This window comes from Condylura cristata, unplaced genomic scaffold (assembly GCF_000260355.1).
Source record: "Condylura cristata isolate star-nosed mole 26May11 unplaced genomic scaffold, ConCri1.0 scaffold00018, whole genome shotgun sequence".
In the NCBI taxonomy this organism is placed as follows: Eukaryota; Metazoa; Chordata; class Mammalia; order Eulipotyphla; family Talpidae; genus Condylura; species Condylura cristata.
Window position 1 is genome coordinate 20991491 of NW_004567119.1, and position 16769 is coordinate 21008259.

At 48.4% G+C, this 16769-nt stretch overlaps 1 protein-coding gene across 1 annotated transcript in view; it reads left to right on the top strand.

Annotated features, from left to right (window-relative positions):
• The first annotated feature begins 272 nt into the window (after nt 1-272).
• The window catches only part of LOXL2 (lysyl oxidase-like 2), a 74372-nt gene continuing 57875 nt past the window's right edge, over nt 273-16769 (top strand). The window contains exon 1 of the mRNA XM_004685225.2: nt 273-437. The gene's annotated coding sequence lies outside the window, so the exon portion shown is untranslated. The remainder of the gene's footprint in view (nt 438-16769) is intronic.

The window sequence follows — 16769 nt, forward strand, 5'->3', positions numbered from 1 at the left end:
AGGGTGCGGGTCGGGTAGAGGAACCCCCCAGAGGAAAAGCCCCCTCCTTAACGTCTCAGACTCCGGAAACCTGGGCGAGAGGAGTTGGGGGGAGTGGGGGCGGCGGCCGGCGAGCTGTCGCCCCCGCAGGGTCCGCGGGCGCTGGAGCCCAGGCTCTCAAATTACAACAAAAGGTGCCGGGGGCGGGCCCGCAGCGGCCGCGGCCAGCAGAGAAGGGGGTGGGCCCAGGGAGGGGTTTGCTGTTGGACTCCCCTTAAAAGTACCGGGGAAACTACAGTAAAGGAGCGACTGAGCCGAGGCATCCCAACCTTGGAGCTCGCTTTCTGCTACGGCTGGAGAAGTGGGCTCGCCGGCTCCACTCGGGCCAGGCGCGCGGAGAGGGGCCGGCCGTCGCGGAAAACCAGCGCCCCCAAGCCACTGCGGACCCCTGCTGCCAAGTAAGAGCCCCTCCCGGCGCCTCCCCTCCCCGCCGCGTTTCGCGGGAAAACCGGGCGTCGTCGCGGGGTCCCCGGGGTCCACTCCCCGCGGGGCAGACAGACTCTCAGCCTGCGGTTGGGGTCCCCGGGACCTCAGCGGGGGGGGCACAGCGAGGCTTCTTGTTTCGAGAGATGCAAGGACACGCACAGCCTCCCTCCCCACCGCGCGGACCCGCCCAGCCCCACTCGCCCGAGCCGGGAGCGGCGCTGCCGCTGACAGCGCTGGGGGCCCGCGCACGGGTTTCCTCGGTGGCTGGGGGCGCCTGCGGCCAAGCAGGACCGTGCTGGGCGAGCCTCGAAGCGCGCTAACCCCTTGGAGGTGTGGCGTGGGGGCAGTGGCTTGTGGAGGGAGTTCTGGCTTTTGAGGCTGTGGAGCGCACAGGGCCTGGGGGTGCGTTGGATGTCCCCTCGGCTCTAACTGTGGGGATGTGCACTGCGCAGGGTTGTGATCGGATGAGGATGGGGACCCATGGGATTGCGTCCGGGAGCTCTAGCGCCCACCGACTGCAGCTGGGCTTTCCCCCTAGCCTGCAGGACTCAACCCGCGCAGGAGCGCCCTGAGTCGGGTGGGTGAAGAGGCGCCGTCCACTCCTTCACTCCCAAGTCGTTCCGGCTTCTCTAGGACCATAACTTCCCTCGCTCTTACCACCCAGAGGCGGTGGGAGGCGGTGGGGTAGAAAGGAGCCGGTCCTGGATCGTTCCCGGTGCAAGCCGCCGCCCAAGGGGTAGAGCTGACTAGTTTTGAGCTGCTAATAGCCCTGTCCTCCGTGACAGCAACTTTTACGCACGCGCCTTGGCCACTGGACTCTGCCCCCGCATCGCCCCAACGCCTCCATTCAATTCCCAAGGCCCTCTGGCCCAGCGCCGGAACGGAGCGATTAGAAAAAAAAAAAAAAAGAGAGAGATTCCTTCTCCATCACTCACAACTACAAATCCACCTTAAAAATACCCGGGGTGGGGGGTGGGGTGGGGGAGGGGGCCCTCTCCCTGGTGGCGCAGCGGGTTAAATAACAGCACTAGAAGATAAAGCCACTTCCACTTGAGTTCATCAGCCCTGGAGGTGACCCACATGGTGTAGCAGACCTCTCCTGACCCGCCCGCTGCTCCCCTCAGCAGTGTACTTCGTCGATCTGCCTGTTCTGCTCCCCACTCTGTCTCTGGTGAAGCCTCTCACCGCCCCGAGCCTCTGGCCTGTACCCCAGCTCTGTATGCATAAATAAATAAATCTTAAAAAAAATACTTTTAAAAAAAATAATAATTGCGGGGGGGGGCGGGGGTGTGGCAGCAGGACACTGACGGGTTTGAGGACCAGGGCACCTACCTACTACTATGGCTAGAAAAGCTCCAGTCCTGTCCTGCAGAAAACTTGCATGAACATCAGAAACACGGCCCAAGTTTTCGCCCCCTAAAATCAGAACTGAGATGTTAGTATCCAGCCATTTCTTTTTGCTGAGGAGGAAAAGGGCAGGAACTCAAGATTACTGGATTAGTCGGTGTGGGGTGGAGACCCCATCCTTTACTCCAAGTCCCTCCCCTGAACCACTGCCAGTCTCTCCTGGAACCCCAGGAACCCACTGGTCACCATTTGGGAAACTGTTTAGTTCTTTATGGTGTATTGTGATTTTCATGGTCAGAGATGGGGACAAAAGCAAAGTGTTCATTTCTCTGGTCAGTTCCCCAGATGGGGACTGACTCCCAGGAGCCTGCCTTAGCTAAATGATTCATCTCTTCCGAAGCTTTGTCCAGTTCCCCCTTCCTGCTCCATGGCATCTGTCCCTAGAATGCAATCCCATGGCCAATCGCACACACCCCACCAACGCAAGGGGTTCGTATCTGGGGGTGTATATGTACACATCTGTTTCTCCCTTTGTGACTTGGTGTTAAAGTGACTTGGTCTAAAGTCAAAAGTTTTAAGTGACAAAACTGAATGTGAAACAGGCCTGACATCACAGGCTGACATTTTCAGGCACTGCAGACAGGAGATCCTGTTCATCTACAGTAACCCACTGTTTCCTTTTTCCTGATGTCAGTTGCCACTAGTCAGCTGTGGCGTGAGAAAAAATATATAAAACAAAATATTGAGAGAGAGAGACACCACATTCACATACATATTATTAGTGTTATTAATGTTCTATTTAATTATTGTTAATCTCTCATGCGATTAATTTAGAAATTAAACTGTAGTTATATATGCATACAAGAAAGCCTGATGTATAGACACCATATATATTGTACATCATATATGTATGCATGTGTGTACAGGTGTAAATGCACACACACATATGCACAACAGGATTCTGTACTCTTAGTGTTTCAGGCACCCACTGGGGCCTGGGATGTCACCTGGTAGGTGAGGGTTGTCTGCTGCACCTGTCTCCTGGCCTGACCTCTCCTGGACTGGCCTCTCCTGGCCTGGCCTCTCAGGCCTGGCCTCAAGGGCTTGTCCTCCAACTTCTGGATGACTGGGTGGAGGGACCAGGTGGGATGGTCTTTGTCCTGTAATGACCATCTGTGATGCTTCTAATGTCCTGGACAGCTCTGCATAATTTAAAAATTATTTTTATTCTGCAAAATTCAAGTATGCACAAAAGTAAAGGGACGTCCTCACATACTTCTCACCCAACTGCAGTGGTTACTAACCTTTTGCCAAACTCTTCTCTTTTTCCTTTTTTCATTGAAGCATTTTAAAGAAAATCCTGGACAGTAAATCATTTCACTCCTAGGTATTCTGTTGTGAGCTCTAAAATTAGAGGATTTTATTTTACACCTGAGAAAATTAAAGATAATTCTATGGTATGCGCAAATACTTAATCATATTCAATTTTTTTAACCAGTTTTCCCCAAATACCTTCTACAGGTGACCTGGAATCTGTTTATTTTGATATTTTATATTTGCATCATCGCATCATATGGTATTGCTTTCAAATCATTCTTCTGTCCACTATGGCATTTGTTTCTTATATCATCACACTACAGAGTGGAGTGTGTATTACTGAATTCATTGTAAACGGGCAAAACAGGTAAACTGTCCAGGCGGCATCGCTGGCAACTGGCAGAACCAGGACTGACCCAGAGCCTCCTGGGCAGCAGGGCTTCTGCTTCTTAGCTGCTCAGAGCAGTCGGCTCTTCTCCACAGAATTCATCTTGGCTCTGGCTTCATCCTGAAAGCTTATCACTTCCTCTACACCTGCTATCAAACATTCTTGTGTAACTATTTAATGATTGCCCATTTGGCTCTGGAGATAAATCAGCTGCAAAATCAGGAAGCCTCGGTTTATTTCCGAACTTATTATAAAGCTGTATGACAGTAGCTTACCTTCCAGGTAGACAGCCTTCTTTGAACTAGGAAGCAGCTCCCTATGATCCAGCAATCCCACTCCTAGGCATCTATCCAAAAGACACAAAAACACTGATTCAAAAAGATACCTGCACCCCCATGTTTATTGCTGCTTTATTTACAATTGGAAAAACATGGAAGCAACCCAAATGCCCAAAGTGGATGACTGGATTAAAAACATTGGTACATATACACAATGGAATATTACTCATCAACCAAAAAAAAAGAAAAAGAAACACATGTCTTTTGCAGCAACTTGGAAAGAGCTGGGAAAGATCGTGCTTAGTGAGATAATCCAGAATGAACTAGGAAGCAGTGTCCTCCAACATTCTCTTTCCCCTAGGTCTCAAAGTAGGATGAGTGAAATATTTAGAATTCCTGGAGGAGACAAAGCCCCCTGAAGGAAGCCCCATGAAGAACAGTCGCCAAAGAACATAGCATCTGGCTGCTCATAAATTCTATGATAGAGAAAAGGATTCCCTCGGAGATCCTTTGTTTATGGATAACTTAGTTTGTCCTGCCTTTCATGAGGATATAGGACATCAAAACTTTATGCTTTCAGTGTTTCCATTACTTGTGTTTCATTGATTTGAAATGGGGTGCTAAAGAAATCATCCTTACATTTTATTAATGAGACATGTCAGAATTCTTCCTTGGTTGGCTATGTGGGGAAAAGGACTCTATGGCTGGATTCCTAGATTGTCACACTTAGTTTCACTTCTCCGAAATAGACAAGGATTAATCCTCCATGCATCTGCCTACTAGGGACAAAGAAACAGCAGCAGCCCCATTAATCAATCTTAGAAATTCAAAAGGCGCAAAGCATTAGACCAAAATCACACTCTCTTCTCACTATCTTCTGGTAGCCACACTTTCCCTCCTGGCTAGCAGGCTGTCTCCATGAAGGTAGAATTTCTAGGTGATTCCACGTCAGCAGCTGCAGTTCTTACAGCTTGGGGAAGGTCGGGAGGTGCCAGATCCCTGGGCTGGGAAGGACAATGTGAAATGACTCTGGTTCATTTCCCTCTGGTTCTACAAGGGTTCGCAGGGTCAGTCTCAAGACTGTGTCCCACAAGACACCTCAGCTACCAGACCCAGGACTAGGAATGGTGGGCCAGAGAGAGGAGAGGTGGGCAGTTCTCACAGAGATGCCACTGTGGTAGTGCCCTGCTCATCCTCAAAGTCTGTAGTGGGTCTAAGTGGAAGTTTCAGGTCTTCTTGGCCTCATCCCACAACTGCTCTCCTGCTGTGGTGCTGACACACCCTTGGTAGGGACAGCAGAGACCTTCACCTCCTCTGTCCCCCTTCCCCACCCCCCGCCCCCCTACCAGGGTCTGTAGACAGCCTGGCCACCCTATCAGAACAGCCACTTGTATGAGGGTGATCACATCTGCCAGTGACAATTTAGATAAGAGAGCTGTCCAGGTCTAGAAAACTCTTGCACTTCCCTTGACAGAAACAATGAAGCTCGCCATACAGGTTGTATGTGGCAAATACCAGTGAAAAGCAAGAATAAAGCTGGCAGATAAGGGTATGATGAGATCACAGTGAGTTCTTGTCCTAGGCTCTTTGGTACCATTGTTTGGAATACCTTTAAAATTGTATCACAGAGTTACATCGGTGATATGTTTACTTTTTCATTTTTTACTGTTAGAATCTGTCAGCTCAGCAGACACAGTAGCCTGAGACATCTGTGGCCACAGCCCCTGTGGCTTCCTTGACACGTCGCCAACATAATGCTAAGAGTGTCTTCTAAAACAAGTGTCATTTGCCTAAACAGCACATGCATTATAACATCGCTTACGTCGATAACTTGCAACCAACCAATTTCTGTGTTTTGTTTATATGGCACTTCTTGAATTTGGATCCATGAACCTCCCTCACCCTCCTCCTTGTCTTGGTTTCCAAACACTGAGATAAACACAGCTTTCCAGAAGGCCTACAGGACTAACAGACCTAGCAAGAAAGGTTTTCCTTAGTAGCTTCCTAAAACACGTATAAATATAGAATTAAGTGAAGTACAATTTTAAAATAAATTTTTTGCTGCTGGGAACAATGTTTGTAGGTAAAAGTTTGTCCAAGCACTACCTGGACAAACTTTATTTTTATTGTGGTAAAATACATATAACAAAAATTCAACATTTTAACTATTTTCAGTGTACAGTTCAGTAGCATTAAGTACATTCACATTGTTGGCAGCCGTCACCACCACCCACCCCTAAAACTTTTTCATCTTCCTAATTTGACACTCTATCCCTGTTAAATATCCTCCATCTCCCTTCCAGTTCCAGGCATCACCATTCTACTTTCTGTGTCTGTTAATCTGACTGTGCTAAAGTACATCATATGACTGGAATCATACAGCATTTGTCCTTTCATGACTAGTTTATTTCATTTAATGTACTGTTCTCAAGTTTCCCCAAGGCTATCGTATGTATTAGCATTTCCTTCCTTTTCTGGGCTGAGTAATACTCCCCCACAACTAGACCACATTTTCTTTATAATATTCATTCACTGATGGATGCATGATTTGCTGTTACCCGTTGCTTATTGAAAGTAATTCCAGTATGGACATAATGTACAAATAACTCTTCTGGATGTGCATTACACAATGAACATGCTTTTCTAACTACTACCTAGATCAAGAACAGGCCACTACCCAGAGTGCAGGAATTTAAAGGCAAAACCATAGATACTGCTGATACATAGATACATACTGATGCTTCACTCAAACCTCCTGAACTTCCAATTGGGTGTTGATTTTCTTTACCATGAGGTGGTTTGGAAAACACAATCTACAGACAGGAGAGCTGCAGGATTATTTGTATAGGATCTTTTAATTCAGCAAGTGTGGGTCCTCTACTTTTTCTTCTTCATTGGAATTGTCTTGACTCTTCTGAGTCCCTTATAATTCCAGTGCAAACTTTAGAGTCAGCTCACCAATTCCCACAAAAAAGTCAGTGGAGACTCTGATAGGGGTTGTGATGAATCAGTGTAAGAATCTGTATTCTAATCTTCACACTGGCAAGTCTTCTAACCCATAAACATACCATCTTTTGCTATCTTTTAGATCTTTTAGTTTCAGCAGTTTTGTAGTTATCTGAGTACACATTTTTTTCATGTCTTTTGTTAAAATCACTCCTATGTATTTTATTCTTTTTGATGCTATTATAGAGTTATTTTCTTGATTTCAGTTTTGGATTATTCTTTGAAAATGTATAGAAGCAGGTAATTTTGTAATCTTGATCTTAGATCCTATAATCTTGCTGGACTTTTTTATCTGCTCTAATACGTCTTTTGGTAGATTCCTTAAGGTCTTTATATGCACATTGGGTTGACTTTTAAAAATGGATGTTCAGGAGGTGAATATATGATGTCCCCAAAAAGGGAACAATATATCCAAAAGCAGGAAAATGTGGTGGCAGGTGTCTCCCAGGGGACCACACACACACACACACACACACACACACACACACACACACTCATACCATTCTGGCTAGAGCTCAAGGCTGTGGGTTGAAGTTCATGTGGTCATGCCAAGGAGAGTGGAGGGAGGCATTCTGTAGCTGCCAGTGGGAGCCATGCCATGTTCAGAGATGCATGAAGAGTACTGGAATCATTCTCAAAAGGAAGCCCAGAGAAGACTTGTGATCAGCACAATAGGCAGCTGTGAAAGTCTATCCCCGGCAGTAAGAGCAAGAACTTGTGGGTCTCTATCTGGGCCACCGCTCTGTGGATGGCATCATCTACAGGAATGCTCACTATTGACTTCGTACCAGCTGGCATCGTGCAGCTGAGCCTGGCCAGCACTGGTGATGTGGCGGTTGGTGCCTGCTGCTATTACTCACTGGGTTTCTGGAAGAAGCAATGCTTTCATGGACAGAATCCCAGATCACAGGCTCTTAATGAACTTCAGAACAGCACTTCTGCCCCACCCCCATCCCGCCCTCACCCCATGTAGCCAGAAATTTCTTGACAATACAAAGATGTGACTGGTCTGTGTACCAGCTGCTCCTTCCTTTGCTGGGACTTCTAGGTTTCATTCTCTTTTGAGGAGCTCAGGTCTGAAGAACTGACTGTTAGTGCAGGTTGCATAACTTGAACGAGAACTTGGTCTAGAAGCTTCTGGAGAGACAGACAGTGTACATAAAGTCAAGTGCAAGTTCTGCTGTACCTAGGCAATAGGGACACTAAATGAGGAGGCCTGGAGAGGACGTCACTTAGGAAGTGAGCTCAGGAGGTGCTTCCCTGACCACTTTTGAGGGAGCATCTCTTAGAAAAACTGGTTGTACATGCCCTCCCACCCAGGGCTCCCTCCACCTTCCACCTAGTGCCCTATACCCCCAACTGTCTGCGCCCCTGAGCCCCACCCTACCTTGAGTCTGTGCCTGGACCAACTCTCAGCAGCTCCCCTGCCAGTGAGGCCCCTCCCGAACTCCACCTCTCCCCCTGGAGCCAACGTGCTAACAGCAGTTGGAGCACTTTCTGGACGGGACCTGGTTTCTGTTCTCTTCCCCCATCTGCTTTTTATGGATTTTTATCTCCTTCAGCGTGGCATGGAAATGTCGACCTGTTTGGCTACTGGTTGTCAGATGAAGGAAACAGCATGTCTGAGAGGATGGGTGTGGGAGGAGCTGGGGGCAGAGCCCGTGAGCCAAGCGATGTGTAAGAGTGGCCCTTAGGAGGTAACGGCTGGAGTTTTTCTCAGTTGCTCTCAGCTTTAGGATTGCCATAGTTGCCATTTGACCTCTGGGAGCTGCTCACTGTGCTGGGCACTTGATATTACTTCAGTAGCTGTGAGACCCTTCTCCATTGGCAGGGGTCAGATTTGAACCTGAGACCACTCCCGCAGGTGATACCAGGCTCTTTCAACTAGTATATGTTATCTTGCTGTAAAATCATGTTGCCTTGTTTGTCTTAAGGAGTTGGGTGTCAGCTAACTTGAACCTCAGGCATCCTTGTGTCATCTCCACGCCCCCTCCCCAACCCTCACCTGCTGTAGAGATAAGATGTGTCTTACAGACACAATCTTTCTGGCTTTCACTTTTCTGATCTAATCTGGGGCCATCCCAGTAGGCCCATTTCAGTTTTTGAACTGAAACTTTCAACCTCCCCAGGAAACAGTCCGGTCAAAATGAGAATCCACCCTTAGCCGGAGGTGTACTGTGGGGAACCCTGATTGGTCACAACAAACTAGGCCTGACAAAGACCTCTTTCTGAAAGCTGAAAAAAAAATCTGCTTTCTATGCCTACCTCCTCACCACCTCACTGAGCCCTGAACATTCCAGCCCGGTGGCCAGAAATAGAAGGGACTGAGGTGGAATCTTTGGCCATGGGCCAGAAAGACCAGCCCTGGCCCAGCCTAGTGTCAAAGTCTGCATTCTTGTCTGAGGTGGTTCAGAAGGGCCCCTTGTGTCCTGCCTGCTTCCCTCATTCTCTGAGCACGCTCCATTCACCCAGGACAGCCTCCCTCCACAAAGGAATGTGTTCCCTGTGGGGTGGGAGCAGCATGGGGACCACGCCTGGGGTAGCCTCTTTGCCACACGCTCAGGGACCGTGAATAAGGGCCATTCATCACTTCTGCTGGTCAAGCAGGAATCCCAGGCTGGGAGAGTCCGATGGCGGAGACAGCCCCCCACAACCCCCCGACCCCCGATCTGAATGCTGACATCTGACGAAGATGGCAAGCAGAGTGTTCTGTCAGGGAAAGAATTCAGCTGAACTCTGAGCCCCGCTGTTCAGCCACAGTGAGTGAGTGTCCGTGGCACTGAGGCCCACTGCTCCTAGCTGGCCGTGGTTTTTTCATTGCTTTCCACTGCACAGGTGGGAGGTTACTGGGAGATAAGAGCACAGATGTGGCACAGGTGTGGTGGGGAGTGAACGCTCTCCCTACAGAAGCAGCAGAACCATCACGCAATGCTGGATCCCCATGAGTGTTGAGGTTCGTGTGCCCCAGAAAGTCAAGCTGGAGGAGGATGTTAGTAATGGGCGTGGAGCGGGGCTTTTTGCTAAGAACACTGAGCACAAGTGTATGATCTTTCCAGTGTGTTTCCCTGGCTTATCTGTGCGGAAACCATGCCATGGACATGGACTCAGTTGGACACGCTGGACAGTTTTGACTGGGTGACAGTGGCGAGAAGCCACGTTTTGTCATGTTGTTTCTGAATACACTAGGAGGCACTTCGGGAAATAGAGCAGGCAGGCATGCTCTACCCGGCTCGTGATGAAGTGACAGTAAAGGACTGTTGTGGGAGAAGAAAAACATTTGAGTAGCACCAAGGTAATCTTGATACTCAAAGATGAGTTTGGAGTAGGTCTTTCTCCTTCCTTCTTAGGCAGAATCATTCAGCGGTCTAAACAGCCTACCAAAAGGACCCTGAAACTCTAGGGCTGGCATTTCTCCTTTTCCTTTTATAAAGTCCTGTTTGAAAATCCGAATGGACCTGAGTCATTAGGCTAATAAGTGGTAGAAAAGGGTTTGAACCAGGAGTTCTAGAAGACTAGCAGTCCTTGCTGCTAATAGGGAGCCAGCAATGCTTCCCTCCATTCTTTAAGGAAGAAGTGTGCAGGCTGTCTCACCAGTCCCTGCATGCAGGGTGCTCAAGGCCCTGTGGGAAGCTGAACTGAATCCTGCTGCACTTTGACGAGAATGCTTGGGGCTTGAGTCCCTGTGATGTGAAGGAATCTTCTCCTCCTTCTGTCCCAAACACCCCCTGGAGGCACAATGCCTCTTATCCACAAAGCTGATACTAGTGTCAACTGTGGAACATTGTACCTTGAATGGGTTGAGTTGAATATAAGAATGTTCTCAACTGCTTAGCCAGTGAGAAAACCTGGGCGGAGATAACTTGCCACTTTCTGATAAGCTCCAGTCATAGCCAGCGTTCCTTCCTTCGGCACACACTGCTCTTACTCACTCAATCAAGGTCTGCGCCGCTTGGCCACCTTGTGTGAGCCCTCTGATGATGACCCACTCCAGAGCCAAACCGTGTGAATAATTAAGACCATCTGCTATGGTGGCTCTTAGACCTCACTCAGACGAGGTTTTAACAGGAAGCTCTCCAAGGTGGACCTCTTTCTCATGGAACTTTCCTCTGCGTGCCTGCAGAGGCTGGTGAAACCTGAGCTTGGTTTGGTTTGTGTGAATGTTTTGCTGACCCAGTTGGCTTCCCTTCAGGGTAGAGGATGCTCTTGGAATTTCCATCGTGACTGCTGATACATACTCACTGACAGACGCTTCTTAGGCGGTTGGTGACCTCGGAGGTCTTCAAAGGTGAATGCTGAGAACGGATCTTCCCATTGTCTGAAAACTCTCCCATCAGATGGGTGTTTCATCAGGCTCTTTGGTTTTGTTAACAAAATAAAAACCTCTGGACCCTCCCCACGGGTGAAAGGGGTTAAAGCACAGCACTGTGACGCTCTCTGCAGCCAGCCACTGCAGCACGAGTTCAAACCCCAGCCTGGGAATTCAATCCCCATGGTGCGACAGACCTCTCCTGCCTCACCTGCTACTCCCCTCAGCGGTGTATTACAATCAATCCACCTGTTCTGTTCCCAACTCTGCCTCTGGTGAGTCCTCTCACCTCCCTGACCCTGCACCTCTAGCCTGTACCTCAGTTCTTATATGCATAAATAAATGACTCTTTAATAAATAAATAAATAAAAACTTCTGGAAGAGAATAAACAGGAGACAGTGCCTTCTATCAACCCAGATATCATCTGGTGTCCAGAGGGTAGAAATGAAAGTGTTTATGATTGAGCACCAGAGAGGTCAAGAGACATACTGCACTTCTGTTTAGTTCTCTTTCTTTTTATCCAAATCAAAATGCAACTTTCTTTTAAACTATTTAGCCTTAGTACATTTCTTATGAATCTCATCCTTTAACGCAAAGCAGACTTCTCAAACGACATTGCAGTGGGTTAAAAGCACAGCACTAAGAGGCTGAGGCCACTTCAGCATGAGTTCGATCCCCGGCCAGGGAGGTGACCCACATGGTGCAGCAGACCTCTCCTGACCCGCCTGCTGCTCCCCTCAGCAGTGTATATTGTCAGTCTGTCTGTTCTGCTCCCCACTCTGTCTCTGGTGAATCTTCTTACCACCCCTGCACCTCTGGCCTATACCCCAGTTCTGTATGCATAAATAAATAAATCTTTAAAAAAAAATCCCAGCTTGATCACTTTTAGCTACATGAATGTAGAAAATCAGGTAGACTTTCTGCCCCCTGGTTTTTCCTCAGAGATACAGAGATTGGCTCTCTTTCCTGAAGTTGTTTTGATCAGGTGGAGCCAATAAGTCCTTGAAATGTGTTGTTTCAAGCTAAGATCAGCTGAGTGTGACGTACACACCAGATTTCAAAAAATTTGTGCAAATAAAGGATGTAGAATATCCAACTTTCTCTTGGTAGAATCCCACCTTCAACACCAGCCCACATAGCGTCAAGGTTGCTGGGTCTGAGCAGAGGTCACCCTCTCACAACAAGGTGGGCAGTGAGTGAATAAGTACATAAAACTGCAGAGGATAAGAAAATCTCTATATCCAAAATGGGAGAACTGTACCATAAAGAGGCCGATCAAATATAAGACAGTCATTAGCTCAGAGCAGCTGGATGCAGGTAGCGCAGAGCAGACACACACACACACACACACACAGGTTCAGAGCCATGGTCAGGGGACTCAGCATCAGCAGCAGAGTATGGGCTGGCAGTGGTGAGTTCCAAGGAAGAAGCATTACAGAGAACTCTTCACAAAGTCAACACTGGGCTAATTACGATTAGCCCCTAGAAAGAATAACCAGAGCAAGAAAAGGGGGCTGAGTTCAATCTATAAAATCAATCTCCGCACCAAGGACTTTTTCGGATGTCATTGGACCCATCCAATATTAGGACCAGCAGGTTCTTAAGAGTTCATTCAGAGTCCAGAATGGGGAATGCCCAGCAGATGTAGTGCCACCCGCTCTCCAGCGCCAGCCTGCAACCCATGCCCACCCCCTTGCCTCTTGGGTCATGACGGAATCACTGGTGGGTTGAATTGAACCTACAAACTGATGTTTTCTTGCCTTTCCTGCCCACACCCACCTCTCATGACACAGGTGAGGAGTGGAGATCAGGAGCAGCGGGCATCTCGGTTCCTGTCACTGCCCCACAGGGCTGTGGCCCAGTATGATGCTTCCACGTCCCCTGCAAGCTGACTTCAGTCGGGAACTTGGAACCTGACTGAGTCAGAATGAAGAAAGAGCAGACGGCCTGTGGGGGGTGGAGTTGAAAGCCAGCATACCACAGGTCCCACGGAGGTGCCAACAAGTTCCAGCCACTAACTGCTGGCCACGGTCTATTCACTCAACTCTCACTCAGTCCCCATCATTCACCTGTACAGTGAAAGGTGGTCTCCTTGCTGGCGGACACCTCTCCTGCTCTGAAGCGTGCCACCGCCCTTCTTCTGCGCCTTCCCAGCATCACTTCTCTCCTGTCCCTGCACCGACTGCTGATCCCACGCCCAATGCTTTAATGTCATTTTTTGCTTTTGCCCAGACATCTCCACCTTGCCCTAATTCTTCACAACCCGCTCAAGACTATCTTCTTTCCACAGTGTCTCCAGATAGCTGTGCAGATGTGGGAGGGGCCTGGATTTGGGCTTTGCTCCATCCCTATTGCTCCTTTCTTACCACGTGACCATGGCACCACCCGCCCCCTTCCGGATGGTCCTGTCTGGTTCTGCTCCAGCTCACAAACTTCTCAGGGCCAGGGACCCATAGCCTGAGCACAGAATTTAAGTGCTGATTAAGTTCTCATCTGAGAAGTCTGCCCTTCTAGATGGAGACAGGGCCAGCCCAGGAGGGCAGTGAGGATCATGGGCACAATTTACAGTCTGCTGGGGAGCTAGGAACCACCCACAGTAATGTGAGCGCCCCATTTCTCATGCCTCTCCCATGGCAGCGAGTTCTACATGACCTCTACATGCTTAGATAAGTACTTAGTAAGTGTCATGATACTGCTTTTTGTCTACATAGCAGTTTCTAATGACTCCGTGAACGGACTAAGGAGTTGGACCACAGGCAGGGGGCCTCTCCACTCTTGTGGGACAGAAATGAAGGGCCTGTTTTTCTGCTCTCTTTTTACCTTCATTGAGCTCCTACTCCAGGAGGATAAGTTCACACGTTATCAAAGTAAGTCAATTGTTTCATGAAAACAAAAAAAAAACAAAAAAAGAAGGCTTCTTCCATATATCCTAAGGGTCCTTTCTGGAAGAACCTTGTGTATTAAATGAGACTTTATTTGTAGACAGGGCACGAAGCAGAGAGGGGAGAGTGTCTTTCTCATTGAGGTTTGAATACAAGTCTATCACTCTCCCATCTGAGTTTTCGTTAAGAATTCACACAAGGCACTCAAGAAAGAGCAAAGCTATGTCTCCATAGAATGAGCTGCAGCTGCGGAAGGGAAAGGGGGTCAAGATGGGGCTCCCGCCCCAGGAAAAAGAAAGAAGCAATCGGATTTCTCTTCTGTTTTGCCACTGCTTTTCATTAGCTGAATACATTTTATCACACGTCAGAATCCAGTGTCAATTCTACATACAAAATATTTTCTAGGTGTAATAAAACCCACCCATGTGCCAAACTTTCAAACTTCTGCCTGGTTCTCTGCCCCAGCGCCTTGTTTATAAGCAAAATTGTAGCTCTTATCCATCACCTTATCCACAGGGCTTGGTTTGCTGGGTTCCCTCTGCGCCTCCCCTCCCCCCACAGGAATGAGGAGGGGTCTACTGGGAGCTCTCCCTACCCTGTCATCATCCAACCCGTTTGTATGAAACACCCAGCAAATGCCAGGCACTGTGTTAGACCCAGGGCTTATTTGAACCGCCACCCCCACCACTCCCCCCTTCACCAAAGGCATTGCCTCCATCAGAATAATGAGAGCAGAGAGGGGACATCTACACCCATGGAAACTGGCAAGGCCTGGGAGGCCACATCCTGACTGGAGCTGGTTCGTGGGGAGGCCAGCAGGAGGCAGCTGGGCCTGCTGAGTGGCTCTAACAGGGCTGTGGCCAGGCTGGGACATGCTGGTCTCTGGCCAACCAGAAGCATGCATGCCCGTGTCCCCTTGAGCTCACAGGTGCCGCCCACTGGCCTGGGGCCTGTGTGGGCCAGGAATGGCGCTCCAGCGGGGGCCTGACCCACAGCTGAAGCGCAGGACCTTAAGGGCACTTGAGCAGTACCGGCAAGGCTCTGTTCTGAGGAGGGTGCCAGACTGAAGCACCCTGTGAAGAGGGATGGCAGGGGGTGATCTCAGGGTGTTGTCCATCCCCGAGCCCTGCTTTGGACATAGGCTTTTCTAACTGACAGTTTTTCCCCTCCTGTGGGCTGGAAGGATGCCAGTGAAAAATCAAGTTTTACAAAGCAATAAGAGAGAGACAAACACTTGTTAAAAACAGGAAGAGAATATCTCCAACAAAAATACTGGTAGCCAGTGAGCATGGATATCCAACCTCAGTAGTAATGGGAGAAACACCAGTTTAGACAAAACACCCCTTTGCTTATCAGATGGAGAAAAGTTTGAAAAGAAGGCCATAGTTAGAATTTTCGAGGCTGTGGGGAATCCTACATCTGGCTGGCTGGCCTGTAAATTGACACTTCCTGGGGAGCTGTAGTAGATTTGCAAAAGTGTTGACTTTTTACATACTCGGAGACCCAGCAATTGTACTTTTGGGAATTCATCCCAAGGCTGTGAAAAGTTTCAGCTACAAGGATATTCTTTTCAACAATGTTTACAGGGATATTCTTTTCAACAATGTTCTTTTCAACTAAGTAAAAAACTTAGCAGTTGAGATGATTCAATCTTAAAGTGAAAACATAGGATTGAATAAAGGGTAATAAAATCTTGCAAAAGATTTGCATCATACTGTTAAAGGTGAAAAGTAATTTACAAAGCAGCATAGAGAAAATAGTTCCAACTTGTAAAAGGAAATATGTACAGGAGATAAGACTGGAAGATGTGCACCTCAGTGCAGATGGTGGTTACCTCTCAGCAAGATGGCAAACTCTTTTCTTCCTTTTATTTGTTTCCAGATTTTTATCACCAGCTTGTATAACTTCTGCAACAAGAAAAGAACTCTTAGAAGTTATTTTTGAAAGAAAGAGAGACGCATCTGGGTCTAATATTTTATAATCCCCCAGAGTAAGGGGTAGGAGGAGACGCCACTAAGTAGGCAAAAAATTCAGGAGCACTTTTCTAGGAAAGACTGAGGAGTTGAACACTGGCCATCCCAGTGTTCTTGGAGAATCTAGGAAGATGAGTGGCGCGTGAGGTGGGGAGGGGAGCAGTCTCCTAGGTGGTCTGGATTGGGCTAGGCCCGGCATGTGAAGATGGGCTACATTCCAGCTGGGACTGTGGGCTCCCCCCTCCTCCCTCCAGTAGAGTATGAGACAACCCTTAGTCAGGACCTAACAGTTTGTCTTACCAAGGCATCGCGTGGTCAGTGTGCTGGGCTTGGACAGGGCTTGCCAGGAGGGCTCGACCTGTTCAGACAGACAGAGGCAACTCTACCCACTGGCTTGCAATTTCCTTCACCTAGGTTGTCTCACTCTCTCTCACCTAGGCTGGCTCCGTGTGGCCAGAGGAGGCCATGATGCTTCCCTTCCAAGGCCCCTACCAGTTGGCTCCCTGTGGTCTGAGGGGGCTAGCACAGGGGGTCACGCCCCAACTTCCTGGCTTTCTCTGTGAGTCTGAAGACAGGAATAACTAGATTTCCAGGGACACCCAAGAGCTTTTTTTTTTATTATTATTTTATAACAGTTTATTTTTACATCACTTTGTACATTTTTTTTTCCTTCTCAATTGTAATCCCCGCGGGCTTCCCATCACCAAGTCACCCCTGTGCCATCACCATAATCCTGTCACTTCCCTCCCCACCCCCCTGTTTTTGGTCCCATTCCCCACTCCACCCCCATAAAATGTCTCTGGTAT